At 37.1% G+C, this 19,903-nt stretch overlaps 1 protein-coding gene across 24 annotated transcripts in view; it reads right to left on the reverse strand.

Annotated features, from left to right (window-relative positions):
* ZNF438 (zinc finger protein 438) overlaps positions 1–19,903 on the reverse strand; it is a 222,298-nt gene that overhangs the window by 165,380 nt on the left and 37,015 nt on the right. For all 24 annotated transcript variants that reach the window (XR_003681733.1, XR_003681745.1, XR_003681746.1 and 21 more), the window contains exon 2: positions 5,083–5,143. The gene's annotated coding sequence lies outside the window, so the exon portion shown is untranslated. The remainder of the gene's footprint in view (positions 1–5,082; positions 5,144–19,903) is intronic.

A 19,903-nucleotide genomic window follows, 5' to 3' on the forward strand; every position in this document is an offset into this window, starting at 1 on the left:
TGGGATAGGGAGGGTGGGAGGGAGACACAAGAGGGAGGGGATATGGGGATATATGTATACATATAGCTGATTCACTTTTTGATACAGCAGAAACTAACACACCATTGTAGTGCAATTATACTCCAATAAAGATGTTAAAAAATATATATATCCGTAAAAAAAAAAAAAGAGAGAAGAAGAGCAGTCAAATCTAAAAGACAGAGGTAGCTCTAATGGGAAAGAGAGGAGCAAAGTCAGAAGCCTGGAGAAGACAGAGAAACCAGAGAGATTCTAGGTGAAAACATGTTACAGAGTTCAGGCCTTCCTTAGAGGCAGAACGGTGTCTTCATTAGAACGCTGATTTCACATGGTGCACCAGCATGCACCGGGGCGGGCCGGACCGGACCCTGGCGCTACAGGCAGCTGTGTCAGGCTGCGGGCGATCTTTAAACGTGTCATCCTATTATTTAGGTGCTAGTTACCAGAGCAGTCAAACATAAAGTACTTCAGTATCACAGAGTGCCTGAAAATCATTCCTTCCTATATCACTAATTCCAAGTTCCACAGTTCAGTGGTTATAAGAAACTGAAATTTGCATTAATACACTTCATGGGGTCTAACTAAAAGCGCTTATAACTTAAAGTCCTCTATTATTTAAATCTTATTTTTGTCTTTCCAAGAGAAGAGCAGGGAATGGCTGGATCACCCTCAATGACACAGTGAAGCATAGTCACTCCTTCTCGAAGAGTTTCTGGCATAAGAGTAGGATGAACTTTCCTTTTCTAGCAAACTCTAACCAAAGGCCATTTCCAAATATCATGCTCTTTACTTCTGAGACTCAGTCCGCTTTTGTTTAAGAACTAAAATCTATTACAGAATTTGTGTATGTGTGTATTATTTATTTCAGACCCAATATCAATCTAAATAAATTTTAAATTAAAAAATGAAAGAAAGAAAAATGCCTCCAAGGCAATGCCTTAGATGAAGACTTGGCCCACCTGAGTACCTTGATAGGAGTTCTTTCACCTCAAATACTGGGAACTTCACCTAGAAGTTCACCTTTATAATTTATGGATGAAAGCTTCCCAATACAAAGACAGGAGGAGTCATCTGAAAACTGATATAATCTCAGAGTTGGGGAGACCAACTCCGGGGAGAAAAACCACTCTCCCCTCCCCCACTCTAGCACATCTTCCTCTGCAACAGCCCAGGAGGTTTATCAGCCTCAAGTTGACACCGTCAGCGACAAAGAACCCACTGTCCTCTGCAGCAGCCCGGTCTATTTATACGCAGATGTCACTGTTACCAACTTATTCCTTCTAACGCTTATTGAATGTTCTCTCTCCTCAGAAACCTCTCTCTCTGTAGCTTCTCCCCATCAATTCTAGCGAGGTCTTTCTGCAGCTCTACATCTCCAATCCCTCTTACGCTTGAGAGCAATTCAAGTTACAGAAACTTGGAACAACAAAACTGCAAAACTTCTAGTGTGACCTCTGACCTCTCCCACTACATGTGCTACAGAGCCTTAGAAATGTACTTTTCTCTCTAAATCTACCTCCACTGGCACCAGGCTAAAAGCTGAAATGGTCAGGATGAGGGTATAGGGTAGGGGGTAGGAGGGATTTAGCCAGTTCCGAATGGACTTGGAGAATTTAAGGGACAGCAAGAAAGCAACTGCGGCTATAGAGCCACATGAGCACACAGAGAACGGCAGGAGAAAAGGCAGCAGGGAGAACATGCGGGGCCTGGTAGAACGGGGTGAGAAGTTTATCCTGAGGGTAATGGGTAGACACTGCAGGGTTCTGAACAGGGGAAGGACAGGAACTGTTTAACATTAAAACTCAAACAAACGAAACAAAACAAAACCCACTTTCGCTGCGATATGGAGCACGGACTAGAGATAAGGAAGGCCAGTGAGGAGACTATTACCGTCACCTAGGTAACTTACAATGGTGATCATAAGTTACATTCTGTAATTACACTAGAGTAGCAGTGAGGGCAATGGCAGCAAGGGGAGATATTTTGAAAGGAAGACATCTAAGCCCCCCGATAGACTGGATGTGGGTTAAGAAGCAAAGAGAAAAGTCAAAGACGACGTCTAGGTTTTAGCCCGAGCAGCCGAGTGGACCACTGAGTAAGCTGGAGGAGGATGCAGGGGCTTGTCTGGGGACGAGAGTCCAGGCTCCCGCTGCACATTGGGCTTCTGAATAGAGATGCTGGATAGGCAGACGGATAGGAGCCTGGAGCTCATGGGAGAGATCAAGGCAAAGAAATAAAGTGGGGGGACACATGGTATTTAAAGTGAGGGATGCATGAGATCACATAGAGAATAAGCAGCAAAGGCAGCCAAGGACTGAGCCCTGAAGGACACCCACCGTCCGAGACCACGAAGAAGAGGAGACCGAGAAGGAGAGTTTGTAATCTTGCGTGCATTTTATGCTTTCAAGTATAAGAAGGACTGGAGATTCAGAGCCACAGAAAGACATGGCTAGAACGGACGGGGAAAAGCTTCAGAGAGAGCGGTTTCTGCCCACTGTAACAAGCACTGTGATGTGTAAGTTGGCAACATTCTCATGCTTCCTCGAAAAGCCACTGGGAGTATTTTAGATCTACAAACTACAAAATCCACAGCCAGCCATCATAATCTTCTTCAAAGACCACCTTTCAAGTCCCGTGCAACTGCCTCCTGGCCAGCTGACTGAGTCTGGAGAGCTCCATTTCACATGCCAGCTGCTTAGTGACCCCAGGCCTGGCCTCTGGCGTGGGTCCTGGCCTCTGAATCCAAGTTCCCACCCCCACTAACAACTTTCAGTGCCCAGCGCTGACCAGGAGGCGCACTGAGATCATGCTCCCCAGAGCTGCCAAGAGCTCTTGGCATCTGAGCAACGAAGCACACAAAGAGGGACTGTTCGGCGAATCGTCAGGTGACAGAGAACAACTGACACGCTTGGGGACCAGAGCATGAGCCCGGGCAAGGCTGGAACGGGCAGCAGGAGACTCCCCTCCAGGCCCATCACGCCGGGGGAGTCTGCGCTAGGTCACCCGTGTGATCAGACATCCTTTTACCCAGAAGAGCTGCTGTAATCTGGAGTTTACCGCGTGTCCGCAGACTCAGGGTTCCCTGGAAGCTGGTAACGTTAGGAACTAAACCGTAGGTGTCGCACACGGCGGCGATCGGCTCTTTCTGCCCCACGCCTTCAGGGTGGCCCTGGAGACATCTGTTACCCTCCAGCCTCATCTACGACGGGAGTTCCACGCTAGCTCATAGGTGTTTGTGAAGATTAAATGAGATCACTGTAAATAAAGTGCCTGGTACATAGAAAGCGCTCAGTGCCTGTTAGCTACCCCCATTTATACTTTAGGTGACCGTAGAGTGACAGCCAGCCAGCTGAGCGGTAAAGCATGTCTCCAGAAACAACACTTGCAAGGCTCTTCGAGCACAGAAGAAAAATAAAAAGCTTTTCTGCCTGATTTTATGTGTGGACTATAATTTGATCAATGGAATTTCAACTTGTCCTGAAAAACTGCTCCTCCCTTTTTCTAAACTTTCCTACCAAGGTTGGCACAATTATGCTACATCCCTAAGAAGTAAAGATATCAATCTCCTGCCAATAGAGTTTACAACACCAATTCTGAACAAATGTCATCAAGCAAAACACAGAACTCTCCAAGCCTAACAATCATCCTGCAAAAGTCATGCAGGCCTGGGTCTGCTGTTTTAAATGTCTACACCCTTTACGCAGACTAGACTTCTATTTCCCTTCATGAAATTTAAGTTTAACTGAAATCACTAAGTTGGCGACAGCAGCAGGAGACCGTTTACAAGGCCAGTAGGGCCATCTTACTTTTATTGATGACAAGTTATGTGATAGTTCAGCAAACTACAGAGCTCCCTTCTTAGAGTCTTTTAATATTTATAGAAATTTAAAAGAGTCATACTGCCAGAGTTCATTTTGAAAACTGAGAATTTCAATTATCTGACAGCAATCAATTATTTCAGCTCAACTACAGAAACGGCTCTTTAACGATGGGTCAGCTGAGTCCAGCACCTGACCTAGAAGCTCAAGTAGGTGTGACTGAACAAAACCACCCTAAAAGGGTCTCAACTCCAAACCACTGAGTCACGTCACTGGCCTTTTTGCCTCTAACAGTACATCAAAGAAAAGAAAAGAAAAAGAAAAAAGCAGTACACTGGGAACCATGGGAAGGGCCTGTGGAAAGGGCCTGCTTACGTTAACAGAAAGAGCTGTACTAAACCACCAAAGAACACACAAGTACCTTAAAGGAATCAAAGAGCAAGTCTGTAACCGAGCTCAAGGAGATGTTCATGGACACCAGGCCAATGTCAAGAAAATGAAATCCCGTGCCTCCCATGAACTGAAAAATTAAACCTATCGTCACATATTTCCCTGCATCTCTAATGCACGGAATCTGGGTTTTTCTAAAGGTAATTAATTATTTTGATTTTTCAAACTATTACACCGAAAAGCTACTTCTAAACTACAATTTTCAAATAAATTTCGATTTTTTTTTTTGGCTTTAAAGAAAAATTTTTATTTTGGAATCATTTTAGATTTACAGAAGAGTTGCAAAGATATTACAGAGTTCCTGTATTCCTTTCATCAAATTCCACCTAGAGTTAACATCTTACACTGCCATGGTACATTTGTCAATACTGAGAAACTGACATTGGTACATTTACTATTAACTAAGCTATAGACTTTATTTGGATTTCACCTGTTTTTTCACTGATGTCTTTTTTCAGTTCTAAGATACAATCCAGGACACCACTTTGCATTTAACGATTTTTTTAGGGCTTTAAGTTTTGAAATATGCCTAACTTGTTTCTCTTATTGACAATGTTCTCTGTATAATTATCATACAAAATAAACCTAAGACTCCCTGGAAAATATGATTTATTGGATACCAGAGAATGTTACATTACATTCATGTAAACATGGTATTTCTACCATTTTTACTGAGGAGAAAAAGAGGTAAATCACTGAAGTAAGATATACTCCATTGCCTACTTTGTCAGGAACCTATGAGATCGTATCATTTAATGTTTCAGAAATATCTCTTCAAAAAATGCTTGTCACTTACCTATCTCCCAAGGCTCCAGTAAAGAGTCATAAGATGTATGGTAAATCCTTTTAATTTAATCCTGTAACAGAATATAAAGTATTATCATAATCATATTCAGATAATCCATTTTTATCAAATATATGTTAAAAACTGTATTCCTTTCATTCCCAAATTTTTAAAATTATTGTATGATATTTTTATTAAGATAACAAAAGAACTAATTTAAGGAAGAACAATACCATAAATTTATTATGTCTTTAAAAATGTTTAAAAATGAAGGCATGCAAAATTTAATACAAGCTTTAAGATAAACAGAAAATGTTCTAGAAAGAAGGAAGTGCCACAATGAATAAAACTGACTAATAAGAATGTTTCACATTCTTTTCCATGTGCATAATGCTGTGGAAATTACTAAGTAGTCACAAACAAGTGAATCACATTGAGGGCACAGCCTTTGTGAGGGGAAAACAGTAATCAGGAATTTGAGGTTAGGAGATTTTTGAAAAGACACGTGTCTGGTAAAGCGACCATGTGTGTCAGTTTGACTGAGACAGTCTCAACTTCGGTCCATTGTCACAGTGTCCCCCACCCCCAAATCAGGAATTTGAGGTTAGGAGATTTTTGAAAAGACACGTGTCTGGTAAAGCGACCATGTGTGTCAGTTTGACTGAGACAGTCTCAACTTCGGTCCATTGTCACAGTGTTCCCCCCGCCTCAGTTTATTATTTGTGCTGGATTCTCCACTTTCTAGCGATTTTTTTAAACGAGAGTGTTATAATAAGCCGGAACATTTACTTCCAGGCTCTGCCCTGATCTTGTTGAGTGCTGTGAGATACACGCGCGGTGAATCCAATTGTCAATTTAACCTGTGGTTAAATGTGAAAGGCCTCTCTCTGGATGGTCTGTAACTGACACCTCGTTCTCAAAGTCAGCACCCAAACCATAGGCAGAAAAAGGAAGTGCACTTGGACAGGAGAGGCCGAGGGACAGCTAAATTCTGTAGTCTTGAGTGGAGGTGGAAAAAATATTCAATGCTGCTGCCCCAACTATGATTAGCTCGAAGATACCAATTTAAGAAAAGCAGATGAAGAAGATGTTTTATATATTATTCTATAAAGCATGACTTTTCATTTAGATCAAATGACTAGTCTTCAACCTTGCTCAGTTCTGATTACAAAGTATCGTGTTTACATAGTCAAAATTAAGTGACAGCTGTTATTTTGCTGGCTCTATTAGCAGAAGAAATTACACTTAAGTGACGCCAGCTTTCTATCAGCGTCAAGAGATACATTAAATAGAAATCAGTTAATTCCAATAATGGATTGATAGTTTTCATCCAATTCATGGAATCAAAGTAAAGCTTTTGGAAGTTCATTCTGTACTATGTGATATGCCTGACATTGCTGTAGCTGCTATTTAAACTCAGTTAGGAAGTTCAACAACAAAGATGCAATTATAGTCAGTTTTCATTAACCGCAGCAATGAAGTCCTATAAGGTTACCATGAACACTGAATTAGCAAATACCAAAGTACTGCTCTTAAAGGAGAAACAGAGTTAGGTTCCTGGGAGCCTCTGGCTACAGCTTCTTCTTCAACTGGTCAAACATAACCTTGCGTTATGTGTCTTTCTGTATAAAGACACTATATTTAATATATACGACGGATTCATTAACATTGAACCCACAGTCCATCGCACCAACTCATGCCTGAATAAAGCTTACTTAAGACACGTACTTCCTCTGTAAAATACAACGCGTCACGACCTTCCTGCACTCAGGAACAATATACAATATACTAACTATGCCTGGGAGTCACTGTAAACAGTGGAATCACCAACAAGAAGCACAAAAATACAAAGAAAAGCGGCACCACAGAAAGGATACTTGTTTAGAGTTTGAAAGCTGGAGGAAGAAAGCCTGCTTCACCTCAGCTGGGAACAAGCGTGTTGAGCAATCCAAATGTCCTGCCCCTGCAAATGGCCCTAAATGACTACAAGAGGACCAGCAATACTGATTGGGGGTTACAAATAAATTTTTGTGAGTAGGGAGAGTTTGCAAAATGGAATCTATAAATAATGAGGATAGGCTACATTTGATTTTACAGAGATAACACAAATACAAACTTTGGTCAAGCACAGAATCACAGAGTAAAAAACAATGGTCTTACTAATTTTAAAAAGTACGGAACAGAAATAAACTTGGACATGGTTGTGATTCACATATAATTCACAACTGTACCATGTGAATGGCAAAATATGACCAAAGTAGAAGCAAACACATCCCACAATTACATCCACCAAAGATGTGACAGTCTAGCAATCACAACTGACAAATATTTAAACACATACACACACACACACACACACACACACAAACTGTCAACTTGTGTGACAAAGATAATGTTGAATAAAAAAAAATACTCCAACATGGCAGTATCTGTTTTCTCTTGTTGCTACATATCTTAGAAATCTTTGAGGCTTTTAAGACTCACTTAGTAAAATCATCAATAGCATTGAAATTTTTTCAGCTGAACACTCTAAATCTTGGCTTCATTTTGTTCAGTCAGTTGGAAATCTTTAATTCAGATTTAATTTATACAGAGAAACAGTTTTCTTTACTTAGATAAGTTTATACTTTGTACCAGGATGAAATGGACTTCCAAATGCTTACAATCTAGCAGCATCTAAATTTGGTAAAATGGGGGACTTCCCTGGCGGTCCAGTGGTTAAGACTCTGTGCTTCCACTGCAGGGGGCGCAGGTTCGATCCCTGGTCAGGGAACTAAGGTCCCGCATGCCGTGCAGTGCAGCCAAAAATAAATGAATAAAAGTTTAAAAAATTAAAAAAAAAATAAATTTGGTAGAATATTCAGAAGACTTCTAAATAAATACAACTTATCTGACAAGCTTTCTCTTGTAAAAATGTCATTGAATAAAGGTATTCTAAATAGAGTAAAAAGACAGTACCTATGAAAATATATGGGCTGGAATATTTTCCTGTTAAACTACTAAAAAAAAATCAAAATTTAAAATGACCTCAATTTAGTAGAATTTGCTTTGAACTTACCAGGTACATTAGTATCTACACAGATATTATATTCTCAAATTTAAAGATTATGATTTACAGTGATTAGTAACTATTGAAAAGAATCAAGTTTCAAGTTTAGTAATCATAAAATGAAACTTTGAAGACTATAATTTTACGAAACAATTAGAAACAATACAACTGTGTTTCAAAACTACATTCCTTTCAGAAACATACAGAGACCCAGTACTACAGACAAACTATGACTAAGAAACTAAATAACGTATATGGGCTTCTACTGAGAATTCTATTTATGGTCTTTTTAAAGTTGAAAAAAATCAGTATGAAAGAATTTTGTTGTGATGTTTGTTGTGACGTTTTGGGTTTTTTTTAATATTAACATAGAAATATGTTAACATTTTTCAGAAATAAACTTATTTTTAAAATACAATAAAAATAAATCTGTTAGTCAACAAATAAAATTATACAATTTTATTATTTTTCAGTAATTCTTATTCTCAAAAGAATCTCAGTTTGGGCAATAAATTAAATGGTTAACCTAACCTTGGTGGTTAATTTTATGTGTCAACTTGGCTAGACTATGGTGCCCAGCTGTTTGGTCTAACACTAGTCTATGTGTCTCTGTGATGGTCCCTGTGGATGTGATTAACATTTACAATCAGTTGACGTTTTTTGTTTTTTTGTTTTTTTTTTGCGGTACGCAGGCCTCTCACTGTTGTGGCCTTTCCCGTTGTGGAGCACAGGCGGCCCAGCGGCCCCGGCTCACGGGCCCAGCCGCTCCGCGGCATGTGGGATCTTCCCGGACCGGGGCACGAACCCGTGTCCCCTGCATTGGCAGGCGGACTCGCAACCACTGCGCCACCAGGGAAGCCCAAATCAGTTGACTTTAAAGCAGATAACTCTCCATAATGTGATGGGCCTCAACCAATCAGTTGAAGGCCTTAAGAGCAAAGACTGAACTTTCCCAAGAAAGAAGCAATTCTGCCTCAAGACTGCAACACAGAAACCTGCCTGAGTTTCCAGTCTGCTGGGCTGCCCTGCAAATTTTGGACTCAAGACTACATCATCAACGTTTACCTAAAATTTCTGCCTGCTGGCCTACTCTACAAATTTCACACTTGCCAGCTCCCACAATCATGTGAGCCAGTTCCTTAACATAAAAACTAACTCTCTCTCCCTATCTATCTAGCTAGTATATCCTATTCTTCTATCTATCTATCCATCCATCCATCTATCTATAGTGCAGCCACAAAAGCTGTGATAGCATACGTAGATATATCTCCTGCTAGTTGCTACCTAATACACTAGGTAAGAGAGATTAGGAAGTATCAAGCATCTCCACCCAATGGAAGCTGCTCCCTGATAAGAGCAGAAAATGAAACAGTTTTATTTTAGGAAGCATGCAATTACATCATTAACAGTACCTTTAAAGAAGAATAAAAACCCAGATTTTGGGGCCATGCCTTCCTATACCAGAATGACACCACGTAACCCAACAACCCAGCTTTTAGAGAACAAGGCTGAGTCTCTTCCTCCTTTCTAGCAGGGAGTCTGAGAAAGAGAAGATGCTCTAAAATGTTGCTAAGCAAACATTTCATTTTGCTAAACAAACAATGTCTCAGAAGACACTGCCAGTCCTAAACGCTGTAAAGACGGTGAGAGTATAAGCAAAAGTATGCTTTTCAATGTTTTCAGTAGTATTACTGTTGTCATTCTGAGACTGCTGCATGTGTAATATGGGATAAAAATAAATGAATAATTATGGGATTTTCTAATTCTATAATCACCTGTATCTTTGAAAAACCAGAATTCTTGGCACAGAGAAAAGGAGATATAGAAGGAAGATTCAAATACACTGTAGTCTAGAGTTTTAATTGGAAGCACCAATATGACCTTGTGAGGTATTTTATTTTATCTTAAATATGTGCATATATTTCTTAACTCTGATGACTGAAAAGGCCTACAAACAAAGGCCAATCCAGCATCATTGAGCATCCCTTAGAGACCAGAGCTTCTTAGAGAAATGGCTAATTCTAGGACTCAGGAGCCAATCTCAAAAGGCTCCCACTGGCCAAAGATGGAATAATTTGAGCTTCATTAATGATAATAACTGAAATGGATTAAAACCCATCAAATGTTTAATTCTAAGAGTTCATAATTTTTTAAATAATTGGTCACCTTCAAGAGATGACAGAGAACCAATTAATCATCTTAAAAACCATTAAATCCAAGAAAAAGTTTAAGAATTTATCCTGCCTTTCCTTTATGAACTGTATGACTGGGTAATACCTAAACTATTTCAACTATGATAGCTCTCTTCAAGCCACATGCACATCTAATGGTAAAAAGTAAAATTCTAACTTGCTAGGAGGGTATAAGCACAGCCTTTAACCAATGAGTGGCTTATCTGACCAAGGGGTAACCCTTGGGTAGTAAAGATAAAAGAAAAAACAAGAAAATAAATTTGAGCAGAGACATCCAATGTTGTCCACTCGGGGAAATAGCTTTCACACAGTCAGTTCATCTAAGTCATTAAAAATATATATAAATAACCAAGCAAACAGTATTAACCCCTATTCCCAAGGTGATCACTACACAGAGTTGCTACATGTTATTTAAAATGCCCAGTTTTCAACAAATATTGCAAAATGTGCAAAGAAGCAGCAAACCCATTTTCAGGAAAAAAAGGCAGGCAATACAAACTGATTCTAAAGGGGCCCAGATGTTAGACTTAACAGATACAGACTTCAAATCAGCTATTACAAATAAGTTCACAGAACTAAAGGAAACCATGTATAAAGAGTTAGAGAAAAGTATGATGACAATGTTTCAGCAAATAGAGAATATCAATGAAGATAAGGAAATTACAGAAAAAAAGCATCAAATAGAAATTTTGGAATTGTACAATAACTGAAAAAGTACAATAACTGAAATGGAAAATTCACTATAGGAGCCCAACAGTAGACATGAACTGGAAGAAGAAAGAATCTGAGTGCTTGAAGATAAACTGATAGAGATTATATACAATTTGAAGAATGGGGAGAAAAAAAAATGAAGAAACATGAACAGAGCACCACAGAAAAAGAGAAAGGCACAGAACAGAGATTTAAATAATGGCTGAAATCTTCCCAAATTTGATGAAAAACATTAGTAATCTACACATCTAAGAAGTTCAACAAACTCCAAACCAGATAAATATAAAGAGATCCACACCCAGACAAAATATAATCAAAATGTTGAGAAACAAAGAAAAAAATCTTGAAATCAGCAAGAGAAAAATGACTCATCACATACAAGGAACCCCAATAAGACTGACAGCTGACTTCTCATCAGAAGCAGAGGAAACTAGGAGGTAGTAGGACTGAATATTCAAAATGCTGAAGATAAAAAACTGTGAATTAAGAATCTTACGTCCAGCAAAACTATCTTTCAACCACGAAGGTGGAACCAAGACATTCCCAGAAAAACAAAAACTGAGAGAATCTGTTGCTAGAAGATCTGCTTTATAAGAAATACTGAAGAGTTCTTCAGGTTGAAAGCAAATGACACCAAACAGTAGTTTGAATGCACACAAAAAACAGACTGCCAATAATTATGTACATAATTACAAAAGAGACTACAATTGCATATTTCTCCCCCTTCTCTTAACTGATTTAAAGAGCAATTCAATGAAACAGTATGCATACAAGTGTATCGTTGGGCTAATAACATGTAAAATTTTATATATTTGATGACAGTAACACAGAGGAAGCAGATGAGAGCAAACCTGCCTTGTGCTGGAGTAGGGAAATAACACCAGATGGTAACTCAGACCCACAGAATATATGAGGTGGATGAAAAGTAGAAAAGTTAATGTAACTAACTCCATAAATATGCACCTGCTCTCCTTTCTTCTCTCAGCTTCTTTAAAAGACTTACATAAAGGAAAAACTATAATAATATATTGTTGGGTTTCTACAATATATAGATGTAATATGGATAACAGGAGTAGCAAAAAAAAGGAGAGAGAAATAGAGCTATACAGGAGAGGAGTTTCTTAATTTTGCTGAAAGTAGGTAAAAATCAGAAGTAGATTCTCTTAAGCTAAGAGCTATACTGTAAGCCCTAGAGCAAACACTAAGAAACTAATTCAAATATATAATTTAAAAATTATTAAAGGAGTTAAGATACCACACCGGAAGAGATTCACTTATTTCAAAAGAGGACAGTAAAAAAAAAAAAAGAACAAAAGAAGGCATAAGACGTATGGAAAACAAAAAGCAAAATGGCAGGTGTAAATCCAACCATATCAATAATATTAAATGTGAATAGACTAAACAATCCAATCAAAAGGTGGAGATTATCAGATTGTATTTTTAAAAACCCAACTATATACTATATACTGTCTACAGGAGACAGTAGGTTCAATGATACAAATAGGTTGAAAGTAAAAGGAAAGTGACACACTATGAAACAGCAACTATAAGAAAATCAGCCAAAATAGGCGGTAAAGCTACAAGAACAACAGAGGAAGAAGAATTGAAAGAATAAATAAACAATTCAAAAATGATAATAGACTTCTTATCCCCTTTCAATACTAGATGGAACAACCAGGAAAAAAAAACAACAGGGAAATAGAAGATTGGAATAAAAGTGTAAGCCAACTAGACCTGCCAGACATCTATACAACACTCCACCCAACAACACAAGGCCGTCTTCTCAAGTGCACATGAAACATTCTCTAAAAGAGACCATATTCTAGGCCACAAACAACCCTCAAGAATTTAAAGTGATTAAAATCATGTGACTAAAATCCATTCCACAATGGAATGCAATCAGAAATCAGTAACAGAAGGAAATTTTGGAAATTCACAAATACATGGAAATAAAACAATACAACGGTAAGTAGCCAATGAAACAAAGAAGAAATCATAAAGGAAATTAGAAAATACCTTGAGATGAATGAAAACTAAAATATAACATACCAAAACCTATGGGATGTAGCTAAAGAAAGCAGTGCTTAGAGGAAAATTTATAGTTGTAAATGCCTATATTATAAAAGAAGAAAGATCTCAAATCAATAACCTAAACTTCCATCTTAAAAAGCAAGGAAAAAGAGCAATCTAAACCTAAGCAAGCAGCAAGAAAAAAACAATGAAGATTAAAATGCAAACAAATGAAATAAAGAATAGGAAAACACGAAAGACTATCAATGAAAACAAAAATTGTTTCCTTGAAAAGATCCCCGAAATTGACAACCCTTTAGTTATAGTGACCAAGGAAAAAATGAGGGAACACAAAAATTACAAATGAATAAAAGGACATTACTATTGATTATACAGAAATAAAAAGTATTATAAAGGAATACTATGAACAACTGTACAACAACAAAGTGGATAACTTGGAGGAAAAGAACAAATTCCTAGAAAAACACAAACTACTAAAACTGAAGAAAAAACGGAATCTCTAAAAAGGCTTATAGCAAGAGATTGAATTGGTGATAAAACACTTCCAACAGATATAAGTGCAGACTCAAAGGACTTCACTGGTAAATTCCAGCAAACATTTAAATGAGAATTAATACCAATCTTTGACAAACTCTTCCCAAAAACAGAAAGAAAAAAAAAAAAAAAAAGGAGATAATACTTCTATGGGGCCAGGGGCCAGTAATACTCTGATACCAAAGCTAGACAAAGACATCATGAGATATCTACAGACCAATATTCTTTATAGCTATTGATGCAAAAATCTTCCACAAAATATTAGCAAACCAAATTAATAAAATAAAAAATAAAAGCCACATGATCATATCAATTGAGAAAAGGCATTTTCCTAAATCCAACAGTCTCGTCATAAAACTCATTCAACAAACCAGGAATAGAAAGGAACTTCCTAAACCAGACAAAGGGTAACCACACACACAAAAAAATCACAGCTAATATTATACTTAATAGCGAAAGACTGAATGGATCACTCTTAAAATTAGGAACAAGAAAACAATGTTCTATTTCTTACCATTTCTACTCAACATTTCACTGCAGGTGTAACTAACCATTGTAATTAGGTAAGAAAAAAAAAACAAGCAAACAAAATCAGCATCCAGAAAGGAATAAGTATAACTATCTCTATTCATAGATGATATGAATTTGTAGCAAATCCTAAGGAACCAACTAAAAAAAAAACTATTAAACACAAATAACCAGGTTCAACAAGGTTGCAGGATATAAGATTAACATACAAATTCAATCTATTTCTATACAACTGCAATGACCAACCCAAACATAAAAGAATGAAATTAAGAAAAGAGCTGCATTTACAATCACATCAAAAAGAATAAAATACTCAGGAATATATTCAATATTTAACAAAAATAGTACAGGACTCACTCACTGGAAACTAAAAAATGCTGTAAAAAATTAAAGACAAAACATGCTACATTCATGGGTTGTTAAGACTTAATATTGTTAGGATAGCAATACTCCCCTTATTGGTCTACATATTTAGCACAATTACTATTATGATCCAAGCTGCCTTTTCTGCAGAAATTTAAAAACATCCTAAAACTCATTCGGATATGCAAGGAACCCCGAATAGCCAAACAATCTTTAAAAAGGAGAACAGAGTTGGAAGATTCACATATCCCAATTTCAAAACTTACTATAGAGTTGCAGTGATCAACACATTATGGTACTGACATAAAGACAAACATGTAAAACAATGGAAGTGAATTAAGAGTTCAGAAACAAACTCTTACATTTATAATCAATTTTGACAGAGTGCCATGCAAAACAATTTAACTGACAAAGTACAGTCTTTTCAACAAATGGTACAGGGACAACTGAATGTCCAAATGCAAAAAAAATAAAGTTGGACCTTTTCTTACATAAAAATTAACTAAAAATGGATCAGAGACTTCAATGTAAGTGCTAAAACTATAAAACTCTTAGAAGAAAACAGCAGTAAATCTTTATGGTCTTGGATTAGGCAATGGTTTGTTAAATATGATACCAAAAGTACAGTGACAAAAGAGAAAATAGATAAATTGGGATCCATCTAAATTAAAATATTTTGTACTGCAAATGATACTATAAAGAAAGTGGAGAAAAAACACAGAATGGGAATAAATAATTGTAAAGCATATATCTGAAAAGGGACTGGTATCAGTTATAAAGAACTTTTGTAAGTCTTTAATAAAAAGGTAAACAATTATATAATCAAAATTATAATTATTTTATAACTATAATTTAAAATTTTTAAATGAGCAAAGGATTTGAATAGATGTTTCTCCAAAGAACATTTACAAATGGCAAATAAACACATTAAAAAGATGCTCAACGTCATTTGCCACTGGGGAAATGCAGATTAAAACCATAATACAGGGACTTCCCTGGTGGCGCAGTGGTTAAGAATCCACCTGCCAATGCAGAGGACACAGGTTCAAGCCCTGGTCTGGGGAGATCCCACATGCCGTGCAGCAACTAAGCCCATGCGCCACAATAACTGAGCCTGCGCTCAAGAGCCCGCGTGCTACAACCACTGAGCCCTAGCGCCTAGAGCCCGTGCTCCGCAACAAGAGAAGCCACCACAATGAGAAGCCCGCGCACCACAACGAGGAGTAGCCCCCACTCGTGGCAACTAGAGAAAGCCCGTGCACAGCAACGAAGACCCAACACAGCCATAAATAAATAAATAAATAAATTTTTTAAAAAATTAAAAATTAAAAAAAAGAAAACCATAATACATTTACAGTCAATTAGATACTCAATGAGATACTACTTTATACCCTTTAAGATGGATATAATGAAAAAGAGATAATAAAAAATATTGATGAAGATATGGAGAAACTGGAACCCTCTACATTGCTGTTGGTTATGCAAAATGGTGTAGCCTCTGTTTTTCTACAGTTCGGCAGTTCCTCAAAAGGTTAAACCATAGAGTACCACTTGACCCGGCAATTCCCACTACTAAGTATATATTCAAGGGAAATGAAAGCATACATCCACACAAAAACTTGTATGTAAATGCTCATAGCAGCATTATTCATAACAGCCAATAAGTGCAAACAACCCAAACGTCCATCAGCTGATCAATGGATAAACAAAATGTGGCATATCCGTACAATGGGAGAGTCTTCAGCAACAAAAAGGAATAAAATACTAATAATATATGCTATGCCATGGATGAACCTCAAAAGTGTTACACTAAGTGAAAGAAGTCAGACACAAAAGACCACATGTTGTGTGACTTGATTTACAGGAAAAATCAGAATAAGCAAGCTATAGAGACAGAAAATAGACTAATGGTTGCCAGGGCTGGGGTGACTGGGAGGATGGGGATGAGGAATGACTGCTAAGGGGTACATGTTTTTTTCTGGTGTGACAAAAATGTTCTAAAACCTAGACTGCGGTGATGGTTGTACAATTCTGAGAAGACACTAAAACCACTGGATTGTATACTTTAAATGGATTAATTTTACAGCATGGAAATTGTATCTGAATAAAAATGTTTTTACTTTGGTTAAAACCAAACTATAGTGTTGAAGGAAACAAACTGGATCCATAAATTATAAAAAGAAAAATGCAAGTGATTACTATGCAGATTTGGGATGATGCTTACTTATGAGAGAAGAGAGGGTTGTGATTGACACGGGACACAAGGAAGAATTTCAAGAGTGACTCATGAAGTTCTAATTCTTGACCTGGGTGTTACTGGCATTGTAATAATTCATTAAATCATATATCTGATTTGGGTGATTTTCATACCTTTGTTTTATTTTATAATAAAAACACTTTTTAAGGGACATTTTTGGATTTTTTTAAAAACAGGTATTTGAGATTATATGCTAATCATCTGACTAAATTATTGTCAATATAATAATGAAATATCCTATATTTGCACTGTCCCATACAGTTACTGAGCACTTGAAATGTGGCCAGCACGACTGAGGAACTGAATTTTTAATTGATTCTAATTCTAACGAATTTAAATTCAAATTTAAATAACCACACGTGGCTGGTGGTTGTCACATGGACAATGCAGGCTTGGAACATACAACTACTATAAAATTTTTGGCAGATATGTATTTTTCAAGAACAATGGATGAGTAAGCTAACCTTTAAAATTTTAAAATAAAATTTACATATCGCAAAGATGGCAGCTTTGCGACAACCGTAATTTGTTTTTAAGTTTGCATAAACTTCTCAAAGAACAACCAAATAAACAAATATGTCTATTATATCTATATATAGATATAAATATAGATATAGACATAGGTATATACGGTATACGTTATATATGGTATAACGTTGGAATTGGATGTTCATATCTCCAAATTTCGCAGTCACATATCCAAATTTCATCCAAATTATCAAGGAAATGAAAATGGCCTCCTAGTCTGAATATCACTGAAGTGATTTCTACAATACATCACCAACTCCCATCCCTGCCCTGTCACAGACTCCAAGAAATACCAATTCCTCCAGAATCTTGAACAAATCCAACTAGATGTAAAGCCTACAGTGTTTTTGTCACCCTCCAATTTGTCCCCCAGATTGGGTGCTCAGTTCTCCAGACTGGGTTTTATGACTAGTTTCTATCACTAAAAATGGTCCTTAACATTCAACCACTCAACAAACAACGACTAATTACGTTAGGAACGATATTAAGAAACAGATGAAAAGTACAGTCTTTGTCCTGAAAGAAATTATAGTCTAGAGGAGGATAAGCACCAAATAAACGTCCAGAATTGAACAGTGTGTTTAGGAGCTAAATGAGCACAATTTACATACCTCCACGGCTGTACAGAAAGGGAGCATCTAACTGCCAGGGACAGAAAAGGGACCAGGGAAGCAGGATGATAGTAGAGGCATCCCTGAGCTAAGTCCTGGAAGATAAGCAGTGAAGGGAGAAAGAGAAGTGTTTCAGGCAAAGAGAAAACATGTAAAAGCTCAAAAGCTCAAGAGAACTCAGAATCATGGCAAGTTCAGGTACTAACGCCCAGGAAAAGTAGAGAAGTGAGAGAAGCAAACACTAGCCAGGCAGGCAGAGACCCAGGTCTGAAGCCCTCTGCTTGCATGGGAGGGAGTCTGGATTTTATCTGAAGGTGTAGGAGGCCAAAGAATTTTGAGCTCAGGAATAATGTGATTAGACCTGCATTAAAAAAAAAAAATCACTCTGCAACAGTATGATATAATCAAAATGTTGAGAAACAAAGAAAAAAATCTTGAAATCAGCAAGAGAAAAATGACTCATCACATACAAGGAACCCCAATAAGACTGACAGCTGACTTCTCATCAGAAGCAGAGGAAACTAGGAGGTAGTAGGACTGAATATTCAAAATGCTGAAGATAAAAAACTGTGAATTAAGAATCTTACGTCCAGCAAAACTATCTTTCAACCACGAAGGTGGAACCAAGACATTCCCAGAAAAACAAAAACTGAGAGAATCTGTTGCTAGAAGATCTGCTTTATAAGAAATACTGAAGAGTTCTTCAGGTTGAAAGCAAATGACACCAAACAGTAGTTTGAATGCACACAAAAAACAGACTGCCAATAATTATGTACATAATTACAAAAGAGACTACAATTGCATATTTCTCCCCCTTCTCTTAACTGATTTAAAGAGCAATTCAATGAAACAGTATGCATACAAGTGTATCGTTGGGCTAATAACATGTAAAATTTTATATATTTGATGACAGTAACACAGAGGAAGCAGATGAGAGCAAACCTGCCTTGTGCTGGAGTAGGGAAATAACACCAGATGGTAACTCAGACCCACAGAATATATGAGGTGGATGAAAAGTAGAAAAGTTAATGTAACTAACTCCATAAATATGCACCTGCTCTCCTTTCTTCTCTCAGCTTCTTTAAAAGACTTACATAAAGGAAAAACTATAATAATATATTGTTGGGTTTCTACAATATATAGATGTAATATGGATAACAGGAGTAGCAAAAAAAAGGAGAGAGAAATAGAGCTATACAGGAGAGGAGTTTCTTAATTTTGCTGAAAGTAGGTAAAAATCAGAAGTAGATTCTCTTAAGCTAAGAGCTATACTGTAAGCCCTAGAGCAAACACTAAGAAACTAATTCAAATATATAATTTAAAAATTATTAAAGGAGTTAAGATACCACACCGGAAGAGATTCACTTATTTCAAAAGAGGACAGTAAAAAAAAAAAAAGAACAAAAGAAGGCATAAGACGTATGGAAAACAAAAAGCAAAATGGCAGGTGTAAATCCAACCATATCAATAATATTAAATGTGAATAGACTAAACAATCCAATCAAAAGGTGGAGATTATCAGATTGTATTTTTAAAAACCCAACTATATACTATATACTGTCTACAGGAGACAGTAGGTTCAATGATACAAATAGGTTGAAAGTAAAAGGAAAGTGACACACTATGAAACAGCAACTATAAGAAAATCAGCCAAAATAGGCGGTAAAGCTACAAGAACAACAGAGGAAGAAGAATTGAAAGAATAAATAAACAATTCAAAAATGATAATAGACTTCTTATCCCCTTTCAATACTAGATGGAACAACCAGGAAAAAAAAACAACAGGGAAATAGAAGATTGGAATAAAAGTGTAAGCCAACTAGACCTGCCAGACATCTATACAACACTCCACCCAACAACACAAGGCCATCTTCTCAAGTGCACATGAAACATTCTCTAAAAGAGACCATATTCTAGGCCACAAACAACCCTCAAGAATTTAAAGTGATTAAAATCATGTGACTAAAATCCATTCCACAATGGAATGCAATCAGAAATCAGTAACAGAAGGAAATTTTGGAAATTCACA

This window comes from Physeter macrocephalus, chromosome 11 (assembly GCF_002837175.3).
Source record: "Physeter macrocephalus isolate SW-GA chromosome 11, ASM283717v5, whole genome shotgun sequence".
Taxonomy (NCBI): domain Eukaryota; kingdom Metazoa; phylum Chordata; class Mammalia; order Artiodactyla; family Physeteridae; genus Physeter; species Physeter macrocephalus.